Here is a 14,261-nt window from a genome sequence, read left to right on the forward strand (position 1 = left end):
GCGAAGACTGGTCATGGCGTCTTGATGAGCGCCGGGCTGATCGGGCCGGTGTGCGGCTGCGAGGAGAGGCCGGGGGCTCAAGTGCGCCGACCGGCATAGGAGGGATGGCCGTGGGATCGACGGAGTGAGAAGATGCACCCCTGGTGATTTCTTCGTCGGAAGAGGAGCTCGTAGGAGACATAGTTGCAAGTAGCTGAGCAAAGAAGCGAATACTAAATGCTGCAAACTGTCAATGGATCGAGGTAAGACTGCTGAGTCTATATGTACCCTCTTATCATTGATTGCTGATTGCTGTCCACTCGTGTTAATTATCTGAACGTGCTCCTCCCGAACTTAGTTAATAAAACTTCATTTAAAACAGCTCAATCATGCATTTTAGTCTGGGATTTAGCTTAAAGAGTTCACCCAATAATGTAAATTCTGTCAGTTCCCTTTCGAGAGGTCTCTCCTATTGCGTAATGCTTACGCTATGGGAAAACTCCTTTTCTCGAGAAATATTGAAGTCTTTATGTAAAACGCATTGCAGCTGCACAGCATACAGCAATGAGCGAGGCAGCTCGGTCATTGGCTGTGCCGCGGCAACTTGCACGAACCAATGACGGGGCGACTCTGAACCCGCTTCCAATGAGCGTGCTTCGCGTCCACGCGCGTCAGAGCCCGCCAAGATGGGCGTGGCCAAGGGCTATATATTGGGCGCCCCGTCGTCTGAGTTCTTTAGATTTAATCTCCTTCAGCAAAGAAACTTCTCTTCGCTGATCCTCCGGATTTGTTGGAGTCTTTTCGCCGCCGCCGCCGCCGTCGACAAGCCTACAGCAGGACTGCTTCGAGGACTCCGGCGCCTTCAGCCGCCTTCGATCGCCCTTCTGCTAAGCCATCCGGCGCGCATCATCGCTATATCCTTTCAAAGCTTTCAGTGTTCGCCCCCGCGACACTTTTTCTAAAAGAGCAATTTTTCAAGGCGTCAAATGCCTTCCTGCGCTTCGTGTCGAGGCCCTCTTCAAGACGGGGATCGTCACATCATTTGCGCCCGCTGCCTGGGACCGGACCACGCAGAGGCTGCCCTTACTCGAGGCGGATGTTCCGAGTGTGACGCCCTGGGCCTCACCGAGCTGCGCGCTCGCTTCGCCGTTTTCAACGCGAAAGAGCCCACCTCTTCCGTGCTGCCATCTCCTCTGGTCGAGCCGCGAAAGAAAAAACGCCGCTCACAGAGGCTGCCGGAGCACGCGGTTTGCAGTGATGTCACGCCGGGCCAATCCCCGCGTGCTTCACCGCCACCCGAAGACTCCCCGCCGCCAGTCCAGTTCACACAGGCGGACCAGCACCCCTCCAGCGGAGCGATGGGGCTCGTCTCGTTTGGCGCGTCAGGGGATGACGAAGATAAGGATGACAGTTTTTCCTGTGATGCTGCATCCGACGACTGGCCGGGCTCGTCCTTCGACCCCGCGCCTTCGACATTAGCGGGCACGAGCGCGGGCTCCAGCATGGACTCAGAGATCGTCCGCATTCTCTCCAAGGCCGTGGAAGACCTCGGGCTCGATTGGTCTTCCCCGGAAGAACCCGCCCGCAGCCGACTGGACGAGTGGTTCCTGCAGGGGCGCCGACAGAACCCTCGACAAAGACCCTCCCCCTTCTTCCCGGAAGTTCACGACGAACTCACGAAGTCGTGGAAAGCCCCGCACTCCGCTCGCCTGAAGCCTTCTTTTTCTTTGTCGCTCTCCTCCGTGGACGCCGCAAAAGAAAGAGGCTATGAGGGGACTCCACCCCTCGAGGAGGCTGTGGCCAATCATCTGTGTCCACCCTCCAACGCTGGATGGAAAGCTAAAGCTTCTCATCCCTCGAAGCCTTGCCGGTCCACTTCAGCTCTCGCCGGTCGCGCATACGCCGCTGCCGGCCAAGCTGCATCAGCGCTTCACTCTATGGCTGTCCTCCAGGTGTTTCAAGCCAAACTTCTCCGCAGTATGGACGAGTCTGGACCCGAGCCTGAGGCATTTAAGGACCCACGCAGCGCCACTGACATAGCGCTGCGAGCCACAAAAGCCACCGCCCAATCCATCGGCCGTGCTATGGCTAACCTGACTGTCCTTGAGCGCCATCTGTGGCTGACGCTAACAGATATGAAGGATGCAGATAAGGCGTCTTTCCTCGACGCGCCTATCTCCCAAGACGGCCTGTTTGGACCAGCGGTGAAGGAGTTCGCCGAGAGCTTCACCGAAGCCCGTAAGGACTCACAGGCTATGCGTCACTTCCTGCCCAAGCGATCTAGCTCATCGCAGAGCCGCCAACGGCCGCCTCAACAGCAGCGAGCTAAGACGGCGCCCCCCGTTTCTCAGCCCAAACCTGAAACGGATTTTCGACGCCGCTCGCGCTCTGCCAACAGGAAGCAACCAGAGCCTCGTAAGTCCTCCTAGCTACAGGGAGGAAAAGGGAGAGCGCGTGTCTCGCAAGAGCCGGACCGTTCTCTCCAAAACGTCTAAAGCATTACCCAGTCCCCTTACAGGCGGCTGGAAATGTCTATACAGCAGCCAATGTGCCAGCCACACAGCTCGCCCACCTGCAAACAAACGCCGTTTTTACGGCGACACACAGAAATCACATAAAGAGCTATTTTCTGCCTGTGTCATTAAAGGGTCACGTGTCCACACCAAAGTGCGCATTCCCACATATCAAAACTGTCAACGCAGTGCCAAATGTTTTCCCAGCTCAGGCTGGACGCCCCATAAATGTAGATTGTGTGCCAACTGTTACGTATGCACCACTACACACAAGCACTGTTCCCACAGTTATAAACACTTCCCTAGAAGCGGGAAGTTGTATAAGAGTAGCGCGTGTGCCCGCTATTATGCACGCACCCCAACTCACAAACACTGTTTATATGGCCAAAAACCTCCCGCCACGAGCGGGAAGTTTTATGAAAGTGGCGCGCGTGCCTACCACAGTCTATGCACCCCCACCCATAAGCACTATACACACAGTGTTAAACATTTCCCCATCTCACTCTGTGAGCATTACAGCGAGCGTGCCTGTAATCTCACACGCACCCCTGCACTCGGCATTCAGCAGAGCTGCTCAGCGCGCGTCCGCGCCGCTGAGAGCTGTAAGCTCGGTGTTAACACAGAACGATTCGCTGGCGGGAGCCATACGTCACTGCGACACGCCCCCGGCCAACATTCAGCCCATATCTGTGCGAGCGAAAGCTTGGGAAAATATCCCCGACATGCCGAAATGCCGAAAACTCGTTCCTGAGTCCAAACGCACATCGGGCCGAAGCCGTTTCTGGTCTGTTTTTAGGGGTTGTTGCGAATAAGTGCCAGCGCCGATCCAGCACTGCCTGATCATCCCGTTACAGATGCGTAAGACGGGTGCGTGAAGCGATTCCGCCTACCGGAGCTGTGCCGGATGTGTTAGGATTCTGCTTAAATCACCACTGGATTGATCCTTTTGCCTTATTTTCGGCATTTTTGCCTACATTTTTCACAGTATATGGAATGTCCATAAAAACAGTTCCACTACAAGGCCTTGGCTATAAATAAAAAGCTTGACTTGACTTGATAAAGGCTAGTTGGAACAATGCGTAGGCCTATAGGCTATAGCTGAAATAAATCGTTTTAATGATTAAAACGCATAGCCTACTAAAACAACGTGAACAAAGTAATCAAACACATAATTCAGACCACGATTTAATTATAAAAAATGAACAACAAAGTAATGAACAAAGTCAACAACTAACAAAGAACACAGTCAACAACAAACACAGAATTAATGGATAAAAAAAACGCACAGGCTATTAACAAAAAACAAAAACAAAACAAAAAAACATGCACTTAAACAAAATCAAAATGTGGGTGCTGTGGCAGCTGTTGCTGTTGCTGTTGCTGCTCCTGCTGCTGACGCGCCAGTCTCTCCTGGCGCCCTCCGCTCCTGTCCGCCGAAAGGGCAAACCACCTAATTGCATGCCTCCATATTTCCGCTTCTGTTGCACTGGCTGCGCACTGCACCTGGAAAACAGCATTACTGATTAGCAGTGTTGTGCACAGTGTTGGGAGTAACGCGCTACAAAAGTAATACATTAGCCTATAGTAACATATTACTTTTTGCTGTAACGCAGTAGTGTAATGCATTAGCCTACTAATCAATTTTCAGTAATATTTTACTCGTTACATGTTAAGTAAGGCTTGCGTTACTTACAACAGACTTTTAGTTTTAATTGTAGGCTAAAAAAAAACTAAAAAAAACAGCAAGACCGCGAGACATTAACGAATGAAAAATGCAAGTAGGCTACCTGTTCGTGCAGTCAATAGCCGTGTGTAGTGTCTAAGTTTGTAAATAAAGATTAAATGGCAGCGTCTGTCTGATATATTTGTATAGCGATTTATTTTTTACAGGAGTGCGGTGAGTCATGATTTCGGCCTCTGCGCTCGCGCTGGCCAGTGGGAGCGGCTAATGGGTGAAGATGGCATGAACATTCGCGAAATCGACATATGCGCATTAGGCTATTCGTTCTGTGTTTTCTTTCTAAACAGTTAGGCTATGTTTAGGTGGTATTTTTCATGTTTTCATCACGCAATCATGTTTTTGATGTGGTGGTGACGCGTTCATGTAACATGTAAGAGTGGCGGCGGCGCTGCCTATAATTAAAGCAGGGGCGCAGATGGCACTAGGGACGGGGGGGACATGACCCCCCCAGATTCATAGTGACCCGATCCGTCCCCCGCCCTCACTATCCCTACGAAAGGCGACAAAAATCGGTAAAACAGAGGATTAACCAGTGTTTTCGCCAAGTACATTAGCCAAAGTAGTGTCCCGGCCCGCCGCTGCTTCAGAATCGGGTCGGGGCAGACGCGGACTGACACACAATAATAATCTACACCGGTCACCATTACTTTGTTTGTACCCACGTTCTCACAACACGCTGTTCTGTTGTCAATAAACACACGATGCCATCATGCCACCGACGTTTACACTCTCTTCTGGGTGTGTGCTACGACTCCTGAGTGACGTCGCCGGGGTCCTATGAGGAGCTGGTAGCTGCCTCAATCGTGCCTGTAGGGGCGGGCCGGTAACCATAGTGATCATATACAATCTATGACTGAGCTGAGTCGGTGATTTTCTGAACTGAAAAAAATCGACTGTATAAATGCCACATAAAGGCAATGAAGAGACAAAAAACAATCACCTCATTTTTTCAAAAACAAACAATGTAAGTATCCTATGCCTGTTGACTTTCCCAGATGTGGCAGATTAGATTTGTTAAGGGGAATAGCTAGTCTGACAATAATGGCAAGAAGGCTTTTGCACTTAGTAAACACAGCAAAATGTGGAGACCATAACTATGCATTTAGGTGAGTGGACAGAGACAAATAATGAATGAACACAAAAAGAATGGTTGGATAAATCAAACAATTTACCGTTGTCAGGAAATAATGTTTTATCTTATCATTTAACCCATTGTACTGTATAAATTGACTGAGGTATGTTCACTGTCGTGTAAGCCACTATAAAAATAATCATAATACGTAAATTTGTGTGGTGCAAGGTTTATGCAAACAACAAATAAAGGCCTACATAAACTTTTGACATCCTCTTATAGCAGGAAATCATGTTTTTTCTATTGTATGGACTGGAGCAACGGAGGATATAGATTCTTAAATTATGGGCTATGAAAAACATTTCTTAATTTGTCATACATCATTTGAAAGATATTTCTAATCTATGAATTGCAACAAACTTGTAATTAACACTTAAATTTAAAATTGAGTTATTCTTAGACATTTTTGAAATAGTAGTTTTAGCCATTAATTCTCAGGAATATGTTGTATTTCACATTGTTGTGAAATTCTATAGAGGTATAGAGGGTTAACTGAAATTATAAGATTTAAAATGTTGTCCTCCTGGCCTGCAGGCGATTTCTGATGACAGTAAGGCAGGCCCTAGTCCAGAGGTCTTCAATCCTGCTCCTGGAGGGCCACAGTTTAGTTCCAACCTGCTTCAGCACACCTGCCTTTGTATATTCAAGCGATCCTGAAGAGCTTGATGAGCTGTGTGTTTCAGGTGTGTTTGATTAGGGTTGGAACTAAACTCTGCAGGACAGTAGCCCTCCAGGAGCAGGATTGAAGACCTCTGCCCTAGTCAGGCAAGTGAGGATCTGCAGGAGGGCAGCCACAAAACATACTTTGATGAAGACATGAAGTTTTGGTGGGTGATTGGCATACTAGTCAAATAATAGTATGATCATGCATTGCTAGTGGTGATCAGGTAGGCCTTTGTTTACCTTTGTTTATTGTTGTTTATCCATGATTTCAAATAAGAATCCCCCAACGGCTTTTTAGTGCAAATCATTAGCCCAAATTACGCAAAGTAACTACTTGAGCACTAGTTAAAGCCCAAATTACGCAAAATAACGAATTTAGTTTAAATCATTTGCTGACAGCTTGGTCCCCCCCAGTTAAAAAATCCTATCTGCGCCACTGAATTAAAGCACCTAAAAGCTGATGAAAAAGCAATGATTATGAATATGTGAAATATAGCAATGAGACATTTTAATTGTTTATTAATAAAGATGTTGACGATGCTGACTCGTGATCTTCGCAGTAGGCCCGTGAATGCGCCAGAGAGAAATGCACACAGACACAGATAAGCAGAGAGCACTCTGTTTTCTTTCGTTTTGAATTGTTCTGTTTACAAGTAGACATTTCAATATAGATATATATTTTTTCAGGTCTGTGAAGTAGGCTATAGGCTACTTATACGCTGAGTTTCGGTTCATGAGACGCGCTCCAGTTCACAAGCCTGCGCCTCCGTGTCGTGATTATCTAATTGTCTGCTATATTTAGGCTACTTCTTATTTATTTGCCGAACACCGTAGCTACGTGACGTACACTTTTATTACTGAAATGCTTGAAAGTATTTACAAGAACAATATTTCATCGCAGCTCACCTCAGCGAACAAAAATGGGAAAGAGAAGAAAGCACATAAAACATTTAAATAGTTATTATGGCAGCAATATATGTCATGATACAATTTCAAAATATGTAGGCTATTATAGTTTGGATTATTTTTTATAATATCCCATGAGTCCTAGTAAATGCAATTTCAACTATTTCTGAAGTGCTTCTTTTATAAAGAACAGCGCTTTCTCACATAAACAGCCCCTGCACGAGAGAATAATTGATTCTCGAGTCATCGATATCAACAGATTCAGCACCATCGCCACGGACAGCACCTGGTAACGTCGCACGTAAGAAGGTATATCTTAAGCAGCTTTCTAAGGTAGGCTATAGTTCGGGGAACACGCCTAGAAATGATATACCTTCAGTTAAGTTATACCTTAAGAGTCTTCGTAGCGCGCTTAGAGACAACGTTATCGGGAAACTCAGCCCTGGACGGTATGGATAACGCTGGGAGTTGGAAGGGGTGTGTCGCGATTCTGCACACTCTCAGAAAAAAAGGTACATTTTTGTACCAAAGAAGGTACAAACCCTTGTCACTGGGGCGGTACCTTTTACTGGTACAAAACTGTACCTTAATATAAAGGAACAAATTTGTACCATTCCAGTTTGTACCTTAAAGGACATGATTTGTACCATGGGCAACCAAAATGTACCTTTTGTTTTTTAAAACTTGTTGGTAGGCTACGACAATGTCACGGAACACACACAGGAGGCAGAAAATCCAAGAGCAGTAGTTTTTAATTAAAGGGCAATCCAAACTCGTAGTCATCCAGGCAGGTGTCAAAATCCAATAAGGCAATCCAAAACACAAGACAAAAACAAGAAACGGGCAGATACAGACTAGAAAGTGAGGTGACATAAACCAAGGACTCCGTAACAAACACTAACACAGACAGGGAATATATACACACAGAACTAACAAGGTGATGGGAAACAGCTGAGTGCAATAATCAGATAAGTGACAGAACAGAATGCTGGGAATTGTAGTCTAATGTGAATGACACCGTGAGAACGAGGACCTCTAGTGATAACCCAGGGAAACACAACCAGACACTGTGACAGAACCTCCCCTCTACGGAGCGGCTACCAGACGCTCCATGACAGTACACAAGACAACACAAGAGTCCAAGAGGAAGGTGGGAAATCCAAGGGAGGGATGGGAGGGCCGGGACCATGAAGGGGAACAAGAACAGGGGGTGATGGCTCAGCCAGCGACCAGGGCGAAGCAGACAGTCCATCGGGCGGCCAGGGTGAAGCAGACAGTCCATCGGGCTGCCAGGGCGAAGCAGACTGTCCATCGGGCGGCCAGGGCGAAGCAGACTGTCCATCGGGCGGCCAGGGCGAAGCAGACTGTCCATCGGGCGGCCAGGGCGAAGCAGACTGTCCATCGGGCGGCCAGGGCGAAGCAGACTGTCCATCGGGCGGCCAGGGCGAAGCAGACTGTCCATCGGGCGGCCAGGGCGAAGCAGACTGTCCATCGGGCGGCCAGGGCGAAGCAGACTGTCCATCGGGCGGCCAGGGCGAAGGAGACTGTCCATCGGGCGGCCAGGGCGAAGCAGACTGTCCATCGGGCGGCCAGGGCGAAGCAGACTGTCCATCGGGCGGCCAGGGCGAAGCAGACTGTCCATCGGGCGGCCAGGGCGAAGCAGACTGTCCATCGGGCGGCCAGGGCGAAGCAGACTGTCCATCGGGCGGCCCGGGCGAAGCAGACTGTCCATCGGGCGGCCCGGGCGAAGCAGACTGTCCATCGGGCGGCCAGGGCGAAGCAGACGGCCCATCGGGCGGCCAGGGCGAAGCAGACGACCCATCGGGCGGCCAGGGCGAAGCAGACGACCCATCGGGCGGCCAGGACGGTGAAGAACCCTCGGGCGGCCAGGGCGGTGAAGAACCCTCGGGCGGCCAGGGCGGTGAAGAACCTTCGGGCGGCCAGGGCGGTGATGACCCCTCGGGCGGCCAGGGCGGTGATGACCCCTCGGGCGGCCAGGGCGGTGAAGAACCCCCGGGCGGCCAGGGCGGTGAAGAACCCTCGGGCGGCCAGGGCGGTGAAGAACCCTCGGGCGGCCAGGGCGGTGAAGAACCCTCGGGCGGCCAGGGCGGTGAAGAACCCTCGGGCGGCCAGGGCGGTGAAGAACCCTCGGCCGGCCAGGGCGGTGAAGAACCCTCGGCCGGCCAGGGCGGTGAAGAACCCTCGGCCGGCCAGGGCGGTGAAGAACCCTCGGGCGGCCAGGGCGGTGATGACCCCTCGGGCGGCCAGGGCGGTGATGACCCCTCGGGCGGCCAGGGCGGTGAAGAACCCCCGGGCGGCCAGGGCGGTGAAGAACCCTCGGGCGGCCAGGGCGGTGAAGAACCCTCGGGCGGCCAGGGCGGTGAAGAACCCTCGGGCGGCCAGGGCGGTGAAGAACCCTCGGGCGGCCAGGGCGGTGAAGAACCCTCGGGCGGCCAGGGCGGTGAAGAACCCTCGGCCGGCCAGGGCGGTGAAGAACCCTCGGCCGGCCAGGGCGGTGAAGAACCCTCGGCCGGCCAGGGCGGTGAAGAACCCTCGGCCGGCCAGTGCGGTGACGACCAGGGCGGAGACGACCCCTCGGGCGGCCACGGCACAGGAACAGACACCGGCTCAGGAACAGACACCGGCTCAGGAACAGACACCGGCTCAGGAACAGACACCGGCTCAGGAACAGACACCAGAACAGTAACAACCACAAGGACAGACACAAACACAGGAACACACACTGGCTCCGGCTCAGGAACAGACACTGGCTCCGGCTCAGGAACAGACACTGGCTCCGGCTCAGGAACAGACACTGGCTCCGGCTCAGGAACAGACACTGGCTCCGGCTCAGGAACAGACACTGGCTCCGGCTCAGGAACAGACACTGGCTCCGGCTCAGGAACAGACACTGGCTCCGGCTCAGGAACAGACACTGGCTCCGGCTCAGGAACAGACACTGGCTCCGGCTCAGGAACAGACACTGGCTCCGGCTCAGGAACAGACACTGGCTCCGGCTCAGGAACAGACACTGGCTCCGGCTCAGGAACAGCAGACACGGGCTCCGGCTCAGGAACAGCAGACACGGGCTCCGGCTCAGGAACAGCAGACACGGGCTCCGGCTCAGGAACAGCAGACACGGGCTCCGGCTCAGGAACAGAAACTGGTTCCGGCTCTGGAACCAGGGACACAAAAGGTCTGAAGGGTCCTTCCAGGATCCGTGCCAGACGCTCCAGATAGTTGCTCGGTATTCCCCCGGCTGCGAGAATGGGCATCTCCTGATCTGTCTCTGGCTCTGGAACAGACACTGGCTCCAGCTCTGGAACAGCAGACACCAGCTCCGGCTCAGGAACAGCAGACACCGGCTCCGGCTCAGGAATAGCGGACACCGGCTCAGGAACAGCGGACACTGGCTCAGGCTCTGGAACGGACACTGGCTCCAGCTCTGGAACAGCGAGCACAGGCATGTCTAGGATCCGAATCAGATGCTCCAAATAGTCCATCCGTGCCCTCGCGGCCACGCGAATGGGCATTTCCTGATCCGTTTCTGACCGGGTAGACATGGCGTGGACAGTCTCTGGCTGAGCAGACGTGACGTGAACAGTCTCTGACTGGGCAGACGGAACCTGAACAGTCTCTCGACCACCTCCTCCACTGCGACCTCCACGGGTCCTGCAAAACTTGACCAATCGGGTCCCTTTAAAAAACTCCCTTCTCTCCCGCTCGGTGGCTGGGGAAGAGATGTTACAAAACATACCGCTGGATTAGGTGTGACGGAGTCCTTCTGTCACGGAACACACACAGGAGGCAGAAAATCCAAGAGCAGTAGTTTTTAATTAAAGGGCAATCCAAACTCGTAGTCATCCAGGCAGGTGTCAAAATCCAATAAGGCAATCCAAAACACAAGACAAAAACAAGAAACGGGCAGATACAGACTAGAAAGTGAGGTGACATAAACCAAGGACTCCGTAACAAACACTAACACAGACAGGGAATATATACACACAGAACTAACAAGGTGATGGGAAACAGCTGAGTGCAATAATCAGATAAGTGACAGAACAGAATGCTGGGAATTGTAGTCTAATGTGAATGACACCGTGAGAACGAGGACCTCTAGTGATAACCCAGGGAAACACAACCAGACACTGTGACAGACAATATTGTACCTTTATCAAAGGTACAAATTTGATCTTTTAAGGTACCACGCCGGTGACAAGCCCCTTTGTACCTTAACTGTGTCAAATATGTTCCTTCGAGAACTATTAATGGCTGATTTCCTTTTGAATAACATACACATTCAACAAATGAATCCAAAAGGCATCAATTTAATGAGTACTGCAAATACATATCAAATACATATGAACGTTTGAATACTTTCGTTCCAGCTTACAGTATAGTATTTCTTTGTGTAAATAAATCAAAAACTTCACAATAAAAACTTCACAAAATTAACAGAATATCACTTCTTTAAAAAGATTTGAAAGAATTCAAAATGCAATTACACTAAAATGTTACAGTACATAAAATATATTTTTCTCATCTACAACAAAGCTAGACTTGTTTATTTCCTCCCATTTTCACACAATACCCTTGCATTTATTTAACTTTTTTTTTTAAACACCATCCTCTACCCCAACTGCTCGGCAATTTCAGATCCCTCCATTTTTACACGGCTGAAGATTCTCCTCTCACTGAAGACACGTCCAGTCAAGACGTCCCCAAAATCTGCACAGTGGGTTGTGATGTAACCAGTTCTTCTTGAAAAAAATGAAGAATCAGTATTAGAAAAGACAGAAGTTAATTGATAAAATTTATACTCCCAATGACAAGCTAAAATTTGACCTCTAGACTTAAACATTCACCCTAGAACTGACAATTCTGTCATTTACTCGCCCTCAAGTTGTTCCAAACCTGTGTGAGTTTCTTTCTTCACTTGAACACAAAAGAAGATATTTTGATAATTAAAACAGTTGATGGGCCCCATTGACTTCCATAGATTTTTTTTTTATATTATGGAAGTCAATGGGGCCCCATCAAATGTTTAATTTTTTGGGTGAACTAAATCCTGCAACATCTCGTCTGGCATCCATGTAATGTGCTTCTATAATGGATTTCAGCTTAGCCAACCTCAACACATTGGACAATTTTGAAAAAAATGAAAGTGAAAATTCTTTTCTTAATTACTCACCCTCATGTCATTCCACACCTATAAGACCTTCATTCATCTTCGGAACACAAATGAAGATATTTTTAATGAAATTCTGAGAGCTTTCTGTCCCTCCATTGGGAGCAATGCAACTAACACATTCAAGGCCCAGAACGATAGGAAAGACATCATTGAAGTAATCCATGTGACTCGTGACATGTTTAACCAATTTTATGAAGCGGTGCTTTGTTTGTTTTTGCAACAAAACAACAACAACAACAATTTACCACTTTATTTAGGAAGATACTGACCTGCAATCCTGTAGGGGAGCACTATGACGCATGCTTATTATGTTGACTCAAGACCGGAAGTTGTACCGTGAATGTGTTTTAGATGATATTATTTTCTAAATATAGAGGTAAATATGTTGTTGTTGTTACTCCGCAAAACAAAGCACTTGCATCGCTTCATTAAATTAAGGTAAAACCACTGGAGTCACAAGGATTACTTTAATGGTGTCTTGACTACCTTTCTGGGGCTTGAATGTATTAGTTGCGAAAGCTCCCAATGGAGGAACAGAAAGCTCTTGGAGTTCATCAAAAATATCTTCATTTGTGTTTCAGAAGATAAACAAAGGTCTTACGGGTTTGGAACGACATGAGGGTGAGTAATTAATGACAGAATTTTCATTTTAATGTGAACTATACCTTTAAGGAATCCTGGAAACACCTTAAATCAGCCACAGCATGCATTCAGTCCATCCAGATATGAAAAAAACAGTTTCACAAAAAAGAAAAACCTTTCTGCATTTTTACATTTTACACAAAAAAAAAAAAAAAATAAAAAAAGAATAGAAGTTTTAAACGATTCACTTAAAGTTTTTTTTTTTTTTTTTAAGAGAATATCATAAGATTAATAAACTCAAATAACTCATTGTACTGATACTTGCCTCAGCTGAGGATGCAGTCAGACTTTCAGATGTGTGATCAGTGAGGCCAGTACTGACAGTTTACCCCATCATCTTCATGATCTAAAAAACAAAGACACATTTGCTGAGTTTCAACAAAATTCTCTGATAAAATGAATGGCATCTATATATATCTATATCTATATTTTATCTGTGCACTGTTCGGTGGCGTTGTTCAACAACTGCATACAGTAACGTTATTGTATGTGGACTAATGTACACCACCATGGCACCTCTAGTTAAGCATTCATTTACAATAATTACGATTGAAATGTGTACTTACGACACAGAAACTCAATTGCTTTTAAATATATTTGCAGACGCTAATAGCACTGACTGGATTCGTACCTAATTAAGCTATTTACACGCTAATGTCATGTTGAGTTGCTGTAACGTTTAATATGTTTTTTATTTGGTTAAACATTAAACCCACCTTTGAATTTCCTCTTCTAATTCGAGTCCAGCCTCTAAAGTTCTGCTGACGATGAAGCGGGCAAAGCCATGGTTGTAGTGGTGCTCGTGCTGGTGGTAATCTGCTTCCCGCTCCGTTCTATTTGAAAATGCAGTAACGGCTGCAGCGACCTTGGGCAATCAGTTTCATGTTGTTGTGCCTAACTTAATAGCAAAGTTAACAGTTATAGTGGACAATGGAGAACAAACGCCATAGTATTTACACGCGATGACTTAATACTAATCAATAATTGCATTATAAAGTGTAACGTTATACAAGTCAAATGGCTAAAAGCATTTGGTGCAAAGCTAATTTAACTCGCTAAATTTACGTTGAGTGGCTGAAACATTTCTAGTTTCGACTTGTGAACTAAATATAAACATAAATTATCAGAACTCACCTTTTAATTTTGTCTTCTTCAAGTTTGATATTTAAAATAAAACGCGCAGTCATGTAGCCTGCTGCCCGCTGTCAGTTCCAATATTATCTGTCTGCAGTCCCGGAGGCTGCATTTTCAGGACCCCACTTCTAGGACCGCATTTCTAGTACCCTAGTTTTTTGTGACAGCGCCACCTACCGAGTCGGAGAACCGCAGTCCCAGGAACGCATTTCCAGGACCCTAGTTTTGGAGGGCCGAAAAAAGTGCCACCAAGGCAGTATTTCCACCCAGTTTTAACTACATTCGAGTTTTTTTTCTCCAAGTTTTATTACACCCAAATACTACTTTCTTTATTGCAATTAAACCAGGTTCCTAGGAATG

At 48.1% G+C, this 14,261-nt stretch overlaps 1 long non-coding RNA gene across 1 annotated transcript; it reads right to left on the bottom strand.

Annotated features, from left to right (window-relative positions):
- Positions 1–12,988: 12,988 nt before the first annotated feature.
- On the bottom strand, positions 12,989–14,025 carry LOC143721235 (uncharacterized). The gene is made up of 3 exons (XR_013196696.1): positions 13,902–14,025; positions 13,484–13,661; positions 12,989–13,113 (listed from the first exon to the last, which is right to left on the bottom strand). It is a non-coding gene; the product is annotated as an uncharacterized LOC143721235 (long non-coding RNA).
- Between the last annotated feature and the right edge of the window lie 236 nt (positions 14,026–14,261).

Source organism: Siphateles boraxobius, unplaced genomic scaffold, assembly GCF_051911475.1.
Source record: "Siphateles boraxobius isolate OS27281-9 unplaced genomic scaffold, OSU_SipBor_1 65, whole genome shotgun sequence".
Classification (NCBI taxonomy): Eukaryota; Metazoa; Chordata; class Actinopteri; order Cypriniformes; family Leuciscidae; genus Siphateles; species Siphateles boraxobius.